General features: G+C 34.6%; 1 long non-coding RNA gene across 1 annotated transcript in view; it reads left to right on the top strand.

The window, feature by feature from the left end:
• The window catches only part of LOC149137044 (uncharacterized), a 107,341-nt gene that overhangs the window by 66,221 nt on the left and 22,863 nt on the right, over positions 1–18,257 (top strand). The gene's annotated exons all lie outside the window — the stretch shown is intronic.

Below are 18,257 nucleotides of genomic sequence, written 5' to 3' on the forward strand. Positions count from 1 at the left end.
GAGTACTTTCGTATAATTTGAATCGCTTGCATTCAAATATTTACGTACGCACACACACGCATACATATACACACTTAGGTATGTATGTGCCTCTGCATACATTCCAGTTTATGTGTGTGTGTGAATATATATATACGAGTGTGTGTGTATGCGTATGTGTGTGTGTGTTTGTGTGGATAGATGCATATATGTTTAGCGTAATAAATACACCCATGCACGTACCTAAATACTTATTATTTGTTTGGTTGTGTCTGTTAGTAAATCATTTATGTGTATTTATTTATATAGAGTATCTTTTATTCTTGTCTCTTCAAATTATATTATATTATATTGCTTGATGCTCCCTCTTTTTGATGGTTACGTCTATCCACGCCGTACTATGAATGAGATTGAAACAAATTTTGAATGCAACTTTAAGCACAGTTCACTTGACATGAGATATAGGTAAAATACACTTCACTCCCTCGCGAACAAAAAAGATTAGGGCAAGTAAGCACATAAAAGTAAATATATATTATTTCACGTGAATGAGCATCATTCGTACGGTTTGTATAGTTTCACACACACACACACACACACACACACAAACGCACACACACACACACACACACACACACACACATTCACATACTTTCTTTCTCCCACAAACAGTAACTTTCACGCTGATACATACATAATACAAACATACATATATACATACATACATACATACATACATGCATGCATACATAGTACATACATACATACATACATACATACATACATACATACATACATACATACATACATACATGGTGGTATTCGACTTTTCGACTTTCTAGACCCATATCACTCTAAGAAACATCTCAAGTTTGGTCTCCCCATTGCGAAGTCTCTATATATATTGGAACCGACAGTGAGAGTTCTCCCTATAAGCTGTATACACCTTATCTTGACGTTATTAGCTGTCTTGCACTTGTAATGTCTTCTGATGCCCTCTGATCGTGTAAGGGTGGCTCTGTAGAGCACAGCCCTTGAACGCCAGGATCTTTCCAGGAGACAACTGGTAGGATTTTGACAGTCACAGGTTGGGGCGTAGGCTGTGTAGGTATACATACATAGAGATAAAACTTACATGGAGACAGCGCGTGGCGTCCGATCATATAATAACATAAATAATATATAAATATATGCGAGTATTGTAGTTCGCTTGAAGCATTGTGTATTGTTTGTAAGGAATAAAAAGTTTACAATGGTATAACAATGCACTATAGAACAAAAAATGGACTATATACCTGTTGTAACTTGGTTATCTATAGTCCTATGATATTTCGGAATTAGAATTCCTTCTTCAGATCTTATTTGCTGGAGTCTCTGCTATGCGTATATCCATACATATATGTACATATCTACATCTATATGTATACATACATGCATAACATACATACATACATACATACATACATACATACAAACACACACACACACATACATACACACACGCGTGCGCACACACATATCATACATGTGTGTTGGTATTTGTTTCTACATATACATGTATATATGTGTAGGTAGGTAGATAGATTATTTGCACAAGATATCTTGTGGAAATATCTTTGGATTTGCTTTATTCACGTGTGCATAAAATCACAGCAATGACTACATTTTGAGTCCTAATGAACTGTCAGTGATTAACATATCACTTAGAAAGATTAAAATTATATAAACCAGGTTCAAGTTGATCTGTATATGTATGTGTACATAAATAGATGCATGTGTGTGCGTACGTATATTACATATATTTATATGTACGTGTGTGTATATCTGTGTGAGTATGTGTGAGTCTGTGTGTTTGTGTGCGTGTGTGAAGAGAGAGAGAGAGAGAGAGAGAGAGAAAGACACACAGACAGAGAAACAAAGAGAGTGAAATGGGGAGACAGAGATATAGATATATATAGTAGATACATAGATAGATCCATTTTAAGGTAATCATTTGGAGAAGTCTTCAATAAGAACAAAGAGCGGAATAGTTTGTTGAGACATGTTTTTCTTTTTGACAGGCGTTTTTGACTCTTTTTGGTTCGATGAAATAAAATTCCGTGCAGTTCTTCAAATCTTCGGTTGCAATAACTTTGCAAATTGTCAGACTTGTATCCTAGGTCTCCGGACCATATCCCTGCTCACCGCTATCGTGCTGGAGATGGTTATCTGTAAGTGCAAGCCCCATGAGACAGAGTGACTGTTCCAGCACATCTCCGGAGCAACGCCTTTTCTATTTTGTCTACTGGGATCATGAGTCGGTCTGAATTACAGAAAATTGTACGTTCCAGTCCTTAATGTAAAATTACACGATATAAATTGCTCTATGTCCTAGACCCACTGTATATTTTGGATCTTTCAACATCCACTCTCATTCAAACAAATCGAACTATTTCGATCAAGTTTCGGCCTATATTGCAGTAGCATTCTATAATTCCCACTGGTTACTTCCCTTTAGCTAGATTTATTTAGATATTTTCTCTGCAACGTCTGTTTTAGATAGCCCACAATTTGCTTATTTTATTATGTCCAAAGTACCATAGACTTACAAAGAGACCGACCTCCGCTTCCACTATTTCCCGATCCCCACTGGCAAGCATCTTGTCTGCTATCAACTTATAGTACTTTGTCCCGTCTCCCTCTTGCGCCTCATTGATTAACTCTCCCAGGGCACAGTAAATTCAAATAAAATGAGCTGTAGTTGTCTCAGAAATCCTGATGTTTTGACTCATCGAGAGCAGAGGGTAAGTGTTGGCAATTTATGCTACTTCTCTAGGTCATCATCAAACATCATCAAATTGTTCTTGTGTTTTGTCTCACCCTCCTTTTTCTGATTGTAACTTGGGCTTTTGTTCCGTCGCTGAGTACCTTCCTGATTGTCTCAATTATGGTATTGAGGACTTGTCAAACAATAGCGTCCTTCGTTCAGGGTATTGGAACTGGTATTCAACATTCCACATTGTTTCTGGTACTTGCTTCAGTCATTGGACTGCGGTCTTGCTGAGGAACCATCTTGGAGGGTTTTAGTCGCACATGTCGTCCCTAGTACTTACTTTTTAAGGTTGTTACTTGTTCAATCGATCATTTTAGCTGAACTGCTATGTTACATGTACGTAAACAAACCAACACCGATTGTCAAGCGGCGGAACAACAAATGCAGATACACATACACACACAAATACACATAGTATATATGACAAGCTTCTACATAGGTTCAATCGACCATATTCATTCACAAGTCATTGACCAGCCTGGAGCTGTAGCAGAAGACATGGTCTAGGTGCCGTGCAATGGAACGGAATTCGAAAGCCTGTGGTTGAATAGCGAGCTTCTTAACTACACTACCATGCCTGTGCCTATAGCCATGGTTGAATGAATGTAATCGTTTATTTATTCATTTATTTATTTATTGCTGATATTCTTAAAAGCATATTATCAATGCCTTTTAAATATTCCACGAATTGGGAGACCTAATTTAAATTTTTTATTTTTCATTCCAATCTTGTTTTAGTTTTGAGCTCAGGAATACAGTCTGTTGACCGAAATATCAAATATGATTTACAAGATGTATTCATCTAGCTTTCTAAAATTAAAACTTTCATACACACACACATACATACATACATACATACATACATACATACATACGTATGTACATACATACATATATATATATATATATATATATATATATATATATATATATACATATACGAATATAGATATATGTATATATGTATGTACGTATGTATGTACGTATGTATGTACGTATGTATGTATATATGTATGCGAGTTTGTTAATAGTAAACAAACATCTCTTAAGGCTGAATACAACACTTTCAATTGTATGGGACGAAACACATCCTCTGTCAATAAACACAAAACATAAATAAAAACAAAATTATGAAAGAAATATAAAGTAAAATAGAATAAGCAATAAACTAAAACTAATAAGATAACTTTAAATGATGTATTTAGTATTATGTAATATTTTGTGTCTATCAGACACACACGCACACACACATACATAAACATACAAAGACACACACACACGCTCGCACACACTCACAATCACACGCATATTTATACCATATATGCGTGTGCGTGTTTGTGTGCATGCATTTACATGCATAAATACATCATGTAGCTATCAATACATACATGCGCACAAGCATATGTATATAAAAAACTTACACCCAAGCATACACACATTATTTCTCCTATATATATATATGTGTGTTTGTGTGTGTGTTTTTGTGTGTCTGTATATATATATATATATATATATATATATATCGAAGAGACAGTGTGAGAGAGAGAGGGAGTGAGAGAGAGAGAGGGAGTGAGAGAGAGAGAGAGAGGGAGTGAGAGAGAGAGGGGGGAGAATATGCGTAGTTGTGTGGTTAAGAAGATCGCTCATGAACACCCATGTTCAATCACAAGGCGTGGCATCTGAGTTTAACGTCAGTTACCATAAACTCAGGTCCGCCTAACCCCAGTAATTTTTTTTTTATTTTGTAAGCGTGGTACTTACTCTATCGTTTTCTCTTGCCGAGCTGCTAAGTTACGGGTGACGTAAACATCTATGGTGTGACACACACATACACACACGCATATATGTATATATGACGGGCTTTGTTCTGTTTCTGTCTACCAAATCCATTTACAAGGCATTAGTCCAGCTCGAGGTTATAGTAGACGCCTCTTGCTGAAGGTGCCACACAGTGGGACTGAATCCCGAATCATACGGTTGGGAAAGAAGCTTTTTACCACACACTCACACCTATATGGTTAAACATTTATTTGTAATATAGCGTCAATATTTTTGTTGCTCAAAACTGCGACCTTTTCACTGACAAAAAGAAAGCAAAAACAAAAGCAAAATAGGTGATAAGTTTCGTTCGTTTTTCTTTCCTTTGTGCTAGTGAACGGGTCGCTGTTTCGAGCGACAAACATTTTGACACCATATTACAAATACATGTTTGTTGGCGGTTCTTGTGTATTTCTGGTTGGTTAACTTGCATATTCTATGCTGCAATCGCTGGATTAGACTTGTTTTACTAAATTACCATATATGCTCTCAAATACCTCTCACACTCTGTGCATTATGTTACTAACTGTCTGTAACAAGTTAACTGTTTATAACAAGTATATATATTATACAGAATATTAAGATCGATTCACAAGAGCGTACTCATACAAATTATATATAAAATATACATAGACACGCACACATTAATGGCAAATATAGTTTTAGCATAATCATCGTTCTTGTTGGCACTCCGTCGCTTACGACGTCGAGGGTTCCAGTTGATCCGATCAACGGAACAGCCTGCTCGTGAAATTAACGTGCAAGTGGCTGCGCACTCCACAGACACGTCTACCCTTAACGTAGTTCTCGGGAATATTTAGCGTGACACAGTGTGACAAGGCTGACCCTTTGAATTACAGGCACAACAGAAACAGGAAGTAAGAGTAAGTTGTGGTGGAAGAGTACAGCAGGGTTCGCCACCATCCCCTGCCGGAGCCTTGTGGAGCTTTAAGTGTTTTCGCTCAATAAACACTCACAACGCCTGGTCTGTGAATCGAAACTGTGATCTTATGACCGCGAGTCCGCTGCCCTAACCACTGCGCCATTGTGCCTCCACATGATCATCGTACCAGGATAAAGAAAGACATTAAAGAATGAAAAAATTCTCTCAGAAATTGTCATGCATTAAAACTTGTGGTATCTATCATAATCTAGATAACTGGGACCTCCAGTTCTACAACCAAGGATCCCCCAAATCAAATCAAAGTTTTACTACTTCCAGATCTTGCCGGACAAGAATTGCCATCTCTCAATTACATACCTGACGTCTTCGTGCAAAGCGCACCTAATGTTTGTTTGCGGCACCTTGAACTACTCAACAATGGCCCTCACCGACACGCTGCTGAGCTTGTCGTTTATAAAATCTTGCATCTGTTGCCTCAAATCCGCCGTTCTCAATGCAGTTCAACACAAAACGTTTCATTGTCATGGCATCGGCACAGATGATATTTCTCGTCCTGGAAAACACAGGACCTAGCATCGTTAAGAAACTGATGATCTTTGAGTTGCTGTGGCTGGAGATAAGACACATAAATGCGGCATACATTTTCATTTCCTTTGTTAGATAGAGATCGACCATACTGATATTGTGGGTAGTTTTGAAACAGAAATAAGTTGAAATTGGACACATGACACAGAACAATACCTGGCCCTATTTCATTAATGGAAAGTTTGCTTACAAACAACTGGTGTCTCCTACACATATACCTTCACACATATAAATTCATATATACATGTGTGCGTGTGCAATTTATATATATACGTGTGTGTGAGTGTGTGTGTGTGTATGTGTGTGTGTATGTGTGTGTGTGTGTGTGTGTGCGTGTGTATAAACGCATACCATTATGAAAAACAGCGGCAAATTTAACCACATACAAGAGTATGTTTTTCTGTTAATATACACAAACACACACACACACACACACACACACACACACACACACATATATATATATGTGCATGTGGATGTTCGTCCGTGTGTATTCGTGTGTATGGTAAAGGAGGCACGTATTTATAAAAGCAACATTTACAAGACCTTATAGTATAAGCAATAGATTCCATCTCAATAAATTCAGCGTAAATAACATTGACATAACCTGCCGTACGTTTATTGTTTGATTCATTGAATGTAAAGACACTCCTGTGTTTAAATAAGTGTCGATAAATAAGTATAGAAAGTCTTAATACAGCGGATATTTGTGTGGTAGTGTGTATTTTGAAACGCTGTTCTGTTCAAAAGCAGTCAATTATCCTTGATTTTCAAATGGCTTATTATTTGTGTGTAGCAAATGTTTCGATGTTCGATGGAGTGGGTGAATCTTTAATCTAACACGGACGTTCACATACCTATATAGGTACGCATGCACGCACATACACCTCAGACATACGCATACAAACAAACACTATCTATCTATATATCTATCTATCTGTTTGTCTGTCTGTCTGTCTGTCTGTCTGTCTGTACATACATACATACATACTTAGTTCACATATGAGATCCAGATATTCTCCGTATAGAAGACAGTAGTGCTAAAAAAATTCAAACTTAAACTACGATGCCTTTACAGAGGATCATTCCTCCAGGTAAAGAAAGGCTACAAAAGGGATCAAGTTGGGCGGATGAGGAAGTAATTATGTGGATAAACAAATTAGACACATCAAATATATTTAATTTGTTAAATACATCAAATTCAAAATTAGTATATATGTATACATGGAAAACGACAGAAAGTAAAGAGTGGAAACTCTCAGGGGATGAATTTTTATGTATGAAAGGTTCAGAAACGGAAAAATATTGCCAACAGAACCAGCTGACACTTTCCATTATACCCAGCAAAGTAAGCTGAAAGCTTTCGCAATGCCAGGCAGTGGTTCACATGATTTCTGATTTTAACTGATCGGAAGTGTTATCATGTATATATTGTGTCTTGGTATAAAAGATGGGCTATTCAACCTGAACAGAATTCTAACTGGGTCCCACCATGCGTTGTTTATCGTGATACGAGATCATCATGTCGTGCACATATGATTGTGTATGGTGTACCCTTATCAGACGAGTAGTCATAATGGGCATGTTGGGCTTCGTATATTTGTACCCCAGTGTCACTTTGATGGCATGCACTGCTCTCTTACTACTACTACTACTACTACTACTACTACTACTACTACTACTACTACTAATAATAATAATAATAATAATAATAATAATAATAATAATAATAATAATGATAATAATAATGATAATGATGATAATAATAATAATAATAATAATAATAATAATAATAATAATAATAATAATAATAATAATAATTCTTTTTTTACATAGAAATAATATATATAGTACGGTTTCTTACAAGAAATTCGAATTATCCAATGCTTTACGAACTTGTTCTCACTTTTTTTTATATATTTACCAGGATCATGGGATATATATTTTAATGCACCATTTCCAAATATTTTGTGTAACGTCGTATTTTCATAAGTTAATAAAAAACAGAAACAGGAAGAAGTTACGTTATATAGTAACTCTATAAGAAAGGTTTCAATTGTTCTGTATTACTAAAACTCTGGAGATACTGCTGGTGTTTTTTTAATGTTATCACCTCACATAGATAACTTATCTTATGGTAAATATACTGATAATAATAAACATGAAACGACCGCACTCAACTCCTCTGCTGTATGCACAACCGATTTTTAATGTAAATAGGTATCTGCTTGTTGTGCAAGGTTAATACAGATTTTTCAGAATATATCTCTCTAATATAAGTTTATGTTGAGGGAAAATCGGATGATCAATGTATAATACATAACATATTATGATAATATGATTTATATATATATATATATATATATATTGGTATGCTGCTATATTTCATGTTGAGAACTTTTTAGGTCTTAATAGACACAAGATGTGATCTATTTCTAGCGCATTAATTGTCCACGTTAGTGGTCGACGTTATTTTTTAAAATGTACCTTAATCCCCTGAGATTGCAGATAATATTTCTGAATCTCTTTGATTCTTTAAATGTGCTGGCCCCCTGATAATTAATCGATATTAATTAATATATTAATATATGACTAATTACCAGATATTATATATATATATATATATATATATATATATATATATGTGTGTGTGTGTGTGTGTGTGTGTGTGTGTGTGTGTGTGTGTGTGTGTGTGTGTGTGTGTGTGTGTGTGTGTGTGTGTGTATGTATGTATGTATGTATATATATATGTATGTATATATATATGTATATATATAACAATAATATTAGGGATAAAAATCCAAATTTACAGGTAAAAACTCAATTAAATTCAATTTATTAAAAATGACCCATTCACTTTCGTAAATTATTTGGTATAAATCAAATTGAGTATGCTCATTTCTTAGTATCTGAACTGTTAGAGTTATTTTCGCAATTTATCCAGTACAACACTTAAACAATTAAAGAGTATTTTCCTAAACAATAGATCCACTTATTTCGGTTTGTGACGAATATACCAACACTAGCGCCACTGACGTTAATATTCTCTGGGAACGCACAAAAGCCCTTTTCAGAGTTATTTACTTTGAATTGTTATTATCTCATACCTGATTAGACTGTTATTACGTAACATGCTTTACGATTTTAGTATACATGCCTTGTTAACATTTCCTCCTAAGTTCTATATATTCTGAGAACGTATTAAAGCCCTGTTCGGGGCTATTTTATTTGAATTCATACTATCGGGTAACTAATTTCATGTTATTACAAAACTGACTTCAGAATTTGTTGTATTCATAACTTATTGGGAATTCCTAAAACAAGATCCTGTGTAAGACAGTTCGCTATTCTCTGTAAATGCACAAAAACCGTTTTAAGAGCTACATACTTTGTATTGTTGTTACTGGATTAGTGAAACAATTATGAGAACAGAACCAAAGTATAAGCCCCGCTTTCCCGGGAAGTACGGGGTAGTCAGCTAGTATGTATATATATGCATGAATGTATGTATGTATGTATGTATGTATGTACGTATGTATGTATGTATGTATGTATGTATTTATGTATATGTATGTGTATATATATATATATATATATATATATATATATATATATATATATATATATATATATATATATATATATATATATATATATATATTGTTGTACTTGGGGATGGTCATATTGCCAGTTTAGCCAATAAAAACACACGCACTGTATATTTGGTGTTAATTTGCTTCAGCTTTATATTACATTAATCTTAATCTTATTTCGGCCAGAGTTCTTTCGTCACACTTCTGTGACCTCATCAGTGGTCTTTTGTTTCCTTCTTTCTTATGTGTGTCTCACCTTGCTAACTATCAGCCATTTTGTATATATATATATATATATCAATTTATTTGTCTGTCCATATACGCTATATATGTTTGCATTTATATATGTACATATATGTGTGTGAGTGTGTGAGTGTGTGCGCGTGTGCGCGTGTGCATGTCTGTGTATGGCCCTGTGTGGGATGCGTGTGTATTCGTAGACATGAATTTGTTTTTAACCTGAAAATTAAAGAAACCAATCGGCTTTTTCCAGTTCAATGTGCAGCACTTTGTGCAATCGAAATATTTTCAGTTCTTAGAAACAATACATACGTACATAAACACGTACATGCAAGCACACATACTTGCACAAACAGCGAGATGTGCATACATATATATATATGTATGTATATGTATATATATATATATATATATATATATATATATATATATATATATATATATATATATATAGCAGTCAAAGAACTACTGATTCTAAACTACACTTTCAAATTTATCAGAATATTGGACTGAAGATTTGGAATAGAGAAATTTTCATTCTCTTAACCATGAAACGATCGTATCCAATTAACTAAAGACTTGTTTTGTTTATGCTTTTCCCTCCGGTTTTTTGTTCTATGTGTGCCATAAATATCGCCATCCGTTTAGAGAAAAATTTGTAGTTTAGAATCAGTAGTTCTTTGACTGCTATTTCTAAATTTTCAGTATGTTGGAGAAGCAACTCAATGCTAATCCCTGTATATTTATGATGATAAATGGTTTTACCGATAAAGGTTTTTTCATACTGAACTACTTGGCAAAATTGTTAATTATTAATTCTATTATTAATTGACGATTCCCTGCCCTTATTCTTGTATATTATATATATATATATATATATATATATATATATATATATATATATGTATGTATGTATGTATGTATATATATATATATATACGAGGGTTTACTAAAAAGTTCCTGGCTTTAAGGTTGTTGCGAAAGGCCCGGTTGGAGGCCCAACATTCCGAGTTCTTTTCTATGTCTTAGAAAAACCTGTAGGACCACTCTGAATGAGTGTGTCAATAAAATCATAACTGATAGTCCTGTATTTTCTTTTACTCAAAATCCGGAATTTGTCAGCCCCCCCCCCTCGTACACACACACACACACACACATACATAAAGACAACTTTCGCCCACGTACATACATTATACACATGCATCCTATTTGGTCACAGTGACACAAACACGCACACATCAACTGCTACACACGTACACACACACACACACACACACACACACACACACCAATCTCACATACACACACGCTTGCGCACCTCCTCTTTCTGCGATAATCATGTAATATCTTCATTCAACCTCTCTTTATTGTTATCTCCCTTTCATTCAACCACTTTTTCCCAATCATCCTCCATGTTGGACCACTGAGCACAACATGTTTCTTTTTTTCATTCCAGCGTAGGCTGGAAACGTAAAAGACTTTTTCCCGAGAATCGAACTAATACACTTGCTTGTTCCTACACCTGTCTTCGTCTTTGTTTTTCGATAAATTTGAACTACATGCATGTGTATATATATATATATATATATATATATATATATATATGAATAGATAAATAAGTAGATAAACAGATAGATATATCTACACATAAAGATGTATCGACACATACCTACATATATATACGTAGGTGTTTGTATGATTATCTAGTCCCAATCTCAATGAAAGAATTTTGTTTGTCGATGGGAAACTGGGTACTTTCTTTACCTATGAGAAATTTGAGAATAGCTATTAGAAGAACATACAACATTTATAATTACTGCCTACGTAAAATATTAAAATGTTTATGTACCGAATATGCTTTGCATACATAAACATACATATCTAACATATGCACTCATATTTAGAAATAAAAATATCCATGGACTGAACCTTTTTAAACTTACCTTGATACTTCGAAGAGGTGCAAGTCCAAACTAAACGTTGGGTTTACTGAATACAGAAACGTGAAGTGCTGCTCAAAATAATGTAAATAAATGCAAGCGAGGAAGCCTCTAAGTGGTCGCTCGATGTGCTATAAATAGTAACCGAAACTCTCTATAGTGTCTTAGAATAACAAAAAGCATGTGCACATTGGATAATGCAGTCTTTGATGTTTTCAGGCTCAGTTGTTAGATCGTCGGTCTCACAATCATGAGGTAGTGAGTTCGATTCTCGTTCCGGGTTGTGTGTTGTGTTCTTGAGCTGTAGAAATGAGTTGCGACGTCACTAGTGCCAAGCTGTATCGGCCTTTCCTTTCCTTTGAATAATATTGCTGACGTGGAGAGGGGAGGCTAGTATATATGAGTGACTGCCGGTCTTACATAACCAACCTTGCCCATACTTGTGCCTCGGAAGGGAACTTTTTAGGTGCTTCATAACCGAAGGGTTATGTTTTTAGGTCATTCATAACCGAAGGTGGTCTTTTACTTTAGATATTTTCACCGATGAACCTTATTCTTGTAAAAGCAAAGAGACAGAGCGGTCACGACTAAAATACTTTTGAATATAGGTATGCTTAATCAGTTGTAGCTAAACAACAAAAACAACAACAACATCCTAGTTAATTGTATTCAATATGCATCACTTTTGTATAAAAATCTTTCCCGTCGTTGACGAGAAAGAGTTAGTCATTGCTCAATACCAAAGCTATTTTTATAGACTTCTTATTTTTCCAACTTCAAAACTAAATAAATAATCAAATTATTACATAATGTTAAAGTAAAACATATTTCAAACTTATTTTGACCTGATTTGTCTTCAGTAGAAAAAATCTTTGTTAAACATAAAGACTTAAAGCGAAGAGAAAAACAAAAGTTTTAAGGAGATAGAAAAAAAAAAAAGAGAGCAACGATATATCCATAAAAAGAAGCTATTCTGGGGTCCAAATACATGTAACATTGGGTGGATATGAGTTCTCGTTATCTGATGAAATCTTGATATTTTCTTTTGCTCAGGATTGTCTTGAAATATTATTTGCAACACTGTTCCAACATAAACATTCCATTAACCTTAATCTTTTACATTTCTTGACGCATTTCATTTTCTGCTATTGCATTGTGCTCCAGCTGCAAACTGCTATATAATAAATTTTTTTTTAATTTGATATTTTCATGGGTCGCATATTCCATTCAAGAATTTGACTTTAAGTAACACATTGGAGTTTCCTAACTTTTTAATGTGATAAAATACAACCATGTAATTGTAATTAACTGGCTTTCATTTGGTTGTCTGTAATTCATTACCTGTAAAATGAGAACTAGAAATAAAAATACATCTAGAAAGATATATGAAGCCAAATGATTATCTGTATAGTACTAATAGATCTATATTCTTGTATGAACATGTACGAATGTAATCTATTTCTCAACTTTAAAAAAGGAACCTTTGAACTGGCTCTTAAATTTTCGGCTTATTTATTAACTCTGTTATAGCTGAGAGATAATGGTGTGGGATAATGACGTTGAGGGAGTATGACTACAGAGGATTTGAATTTAGGAAAAAGTCAAAGGAGAGCATAGTTAGGGTTAATAATGTTAGATTTGGAGCAAATAACAAAGTATTTCCTGGTAGATTTCAGAGTGGTTGCCTTTTGATTCGTAATTTAGTATAAATTCGAGTGCTCTAAACTTCCAGCGTAATATTTGTATCATCATCATAATATTTGTATCGACGTCATCATCATCATCATCATTATAATCGTCATCGTCGTCGTTGTCATCATCGTCGTTGTCATCATCGTCGTTGTCATCATCGTCGTCATCGCCGTCATCGTCGTCATCGCCGTCGTCGTCGTCGTCGTCGTCGTCGTCATCGTCGTCGTCGTCGTCATCGTCGTCGTCGTCGTCCTCCTCCTCCTCCTCCTCCTCCTCCTCCTCCCCTTCTCCCTCCTCCTCCTCCTCCTCCTCCTCCTCCTCCCCATCATCATCATCATCATGATGTTCTCAATACATTATATATCAATGTAACAGGAACGACAACAACAGCATAAATACCAGCAATAGACTTAATAAGTAATATCAGTTGTAACATCAATAACAATAACTAAATTACAATAATATTTCCGACATTGAGGTGTGTGTATGTGTGTGTGGACGGGTGGGATGTAGACTTCAATATTAACGAGAAAAATTAGACAAATTAAAGGCGAAAAAATGTATACACATTCACACGTTCATGCACACATACACGCACATGTATCATACACACATACACATACACATAAATATATGCAATTTTACATGTATACATGCACACACACGTGCACACACAAAGAAACGCACACACACACACACACAGAAACGCACGCACACACACAGACACGCACGTACACATACACACAGACAGACATAGACACACACACATATATATACATATACACATTTTAAAATCTATGAAAATTGAAATCTTACACGATAATCTACGCAACGAGAATATTTCTCCGAACAATTTGCCACAATGTGTCCTTTGTCCTCATTGTTTGTGTATACACGTATATTTATGCATATACAAATACGAATTTGTGTACTCGTGTCTAACTATATGACACTGTGTATGCATGTATGTATGTATGTATGTATATGCGTGTGCATTGACAGAGATTAATTAGTTGAGAACAGTACAAATTTCCACACACGTCAAGCTTGTATAAACATGGAAAGGGCAAAGGTCTTAATATAATATATATGTATGTATATATATATATATATATATATATATATATATGTGTGTGTGTGTGTGTGTGTGTGTGTGTGTGTGTGTGTGTGTGAGTGTGTGTGTGTATGAGTATAGATATGCGTGTGTGTGTATATGTGTGTATGTGTGTGTGTATATATATAATATATATACGTATGTTTATATATGTATACTTATATATATATATATATATATATATATATATATATATATATATACATATATACATCGATACATACATACACACACACACACACACACACACATATATATATATATATATATATATATATATATGGATGGGCTTCTATGAGTTTCCGTCTACCAAATCCACTGACAAGGCATAGTAGGAGATACTTGCCCAATATGCCACGCAGTGGTATTGAACCAAGGACCATGTGGTTGGAAAGCAAGCTTCTTATCACACAGGTACGCCTACATATGTATGTGTGTGTGTCTGCGTGCGCGCGTGTGTCTGCGATTGCATGTGTGTCTTTGAGAGCAGGTGTTAATGTGAAAAGAATTTTAGAAGCTTTCGAGAAACATGAAATATGTTTTTGTGGAACATTGGAATTTTGAAACACATGACACAGAGCTAGAAATGGTACTCCGTCGTTTACGACGGTGAGTGTTCCAGTTGATCCGATGAACGGAACACTCTGCTCGTGAAATGAACGTGCAAGGGGTTGAACATTCCACGTCACACGCATACACTTGACATAGTTCTCAAGGAGATTCAGTATGATACAGAATGGGACAAGGCTGGCCCTTCGAAATACAAGTACGACTCCTTTGTGCCAGTGAATGGGCTGGAGCAGCTTCTTCCCGACCGGAAGCTATACTGGGCACGTGATCAGCTTCCTCTTGAAAATGCATTGCATGACATAGCTGACAATAATTTTAGAGAGAGACAGGCCTACATATACAAATCTTATCGACCGCATATACATAGTTTATGTGTTTTAATTATAAGCCAAATTATTGCACGATACTGAGTGTCAAAGAAAAACTAAATGTCATAGACCAGGTGAGGTAACTCGACTCGAATCGAGTTCATAAATGGCAGATACCGATATTTCGCCATTCTTGTGGCTTATGAATACCATGCACCTGAATCGAACCGAAACGTTTTCCGCAACAAATCAGCTTATAAACAAAGCACACACACACACACACACACACACACACACACACACACACACACACACACACACACAGATATATATATATATATGTATATATATATATATATATATATATATATATATATATATATATATATATATATACATACACACATATATATATATATATATATATATATATATATATATATATATATATATATATGCGATCGATAATGTTTGTATTACCAGAGTTGCTTTTAATTCGTAGCGCGCGAGTGTTTATTCTTAGATAAGAATATCGTTGACAGTGTCTTCGATATTCGGTCAGTGAAGCCATTGTCAGTCTGCGATGCATTAGACATCAACTTGGATTTATATAGTTCTTGTTGGGTTAAAGTCTTCTTTGGGTAAATGGATTTGAGTGGGATGGTAATTAGGTTTTAGTATGGGTTATTGTAGAGAGGTGTTTCGGAGAAATTTTTGTTGATTAAACTTGTTATATATTATTGTTTAAAATTTATGTATGTATGTATGTAGAGCATTGTGAGCAAGTGTGTATTTTTAGGCGTGTCCATTTGTTAAATAGGCACAGGATGTGTTAGTAGCATAGTTATTTTAGTTGATGTAAAAGTTAAAGGCAGAAAGTCCGATATTTAGAACCTTCATAACTGGGTGTGTCAAAGTTGTAATGGAAACTTTTAGTGTTTCACAAAAGAATACAAGTAGGTGGTATGTTTTAGCTGGTCAGTTTCTTTACTTATTGTTATTTAGGGTGCTTCCTATTTTTATTTGTAAGGTGGTGATTATTAGGCATGTCATTGTGTTGTTGGTATTCAAAATTGTTTCTCTTCTACTTTTCTATGCTGACAACATCATGGCAACCCACACTAATAACCACTACCTTCCAAATACAAATAAATGAAATGGTTTCTAACAAATATAGACGGCTGCATCCTGGGAATGTAACTAACAAAAACAAATTCATATTTTAAACTTGAGAAATGTGTTGCAGAGTTTTAATGTTCTGATGAAAGAACTTATTTGTAATGCGCGAATTAGATGGTTGATTTCTTTTTCTGAGAACGCTAACCTATATCAGATTATCACTTCGGAACTTACAAAACCAAGTCCACCAATTTTTGTTGATATAAATGTGAATATATAAGTTGGAGGTTTCTATTTATGCATGCATGTATGTATGTATGTATGTATGTATGTATGTATGTATGTATGAATGTATGTATGCATGTATGCATGTATGTTTGCATGCATGTATAAAACCAATAAGCGCTTATATTTCTTCATGGATAAGAGTCGAAAAAATCCGATGTCGATAGTAAAATCCCTTAGAAAAGTTATTACATTCTCATCCACAAAAATCCTTTTTTACAAGGGAAACAGGTAAGCTAAACAAACACTAGTCAATAACGAATACTTGAGCAAGACGGGAGGCAAAACTACCAGAAATCATAGAAACAAACTTACAACATTCAGTAAAGCAGCAAACAATACATAAATTATATATAAACCAATTTCATCCTAGTTATCAGAATAAGTTAATATGGCATAAATCTCATAAACAGAACGCATGTAACATAATCAACCATAATAAACCATAATAATATATTATAAAAATCATCAGAATTATAAATATATACTCATCATCAGAGACTACAAATATGCAAAGGATAGACGGATCTAGTTAGTTTCATTCGCAAAACGAACTCCCTTTAATTTTGCGCTCAGATTGCTTTCAATTTTGGTGTATCAATGCAACTCTGAATTTTGACACAAAATATAACTTACAAAGTAGACATGACATTTGTAAACTTTGTGAAAGTAAACTGTTACATCAAATATATAAGCGCGGCAATTTTTTTGCCAGCAGACCAAGATTCACAGCAAGGAATTATTATAGATACACGTAGGTTCCCTAGAGATGACAGCTATTAATAGTAGTGGGGGTGGGGTGGGGGGTGATCATTTCTTCATAATTTGAACCAGGGTTGTAATTTGAATTTGACATTAAGGGAATCTGATGACAAAAATGCATAGAATTCACATATATTATTTTTTAAGTTATTACGAATTTCTGAAAGTTTCTAGTTAGTGTTAATCATGTTTGGTGCTATTTAATTCCTTTTAGATATCGTTAGCATGATATAACCTAACTTATAAATTACAGGGGAGAAAATAATTTCTTCATCATATGAGGCTACAATGCAGCGAACAAAACATGACAGAAAGACATTAAATGGAGCGGGACCATTTGATTTTGAATTTCACTAGCAAAAGAATTGAAAAAATTATTATGGTCATTACTAAACTAGACACTAGACTTCAAATCTGGAGAGGGTTATTGAGGTATAACGGTGATAGACTTTTATTCTATACGCTCCAGAGTGATAAAGTTGAACTTGGTAGGCTTTCATGGTAGCGAAAAAGAAACCAAGCTTTAAACTGTTGTA

Source organism: Octopus bimaculoides, chromosome 2 (genome assembly GCF_046866305.1).
Source record: "Octopus bimaculoides isolate indiv1 chromosome 2, ASM4686630v1, whole genome shotgun sequence".
Lineage (NCBI taxonomy): Eukaryota > Metazoa > Mollusca > Cephalopoda > Octopoda > Octopodidae > Octopus > Octopus bimaculoides.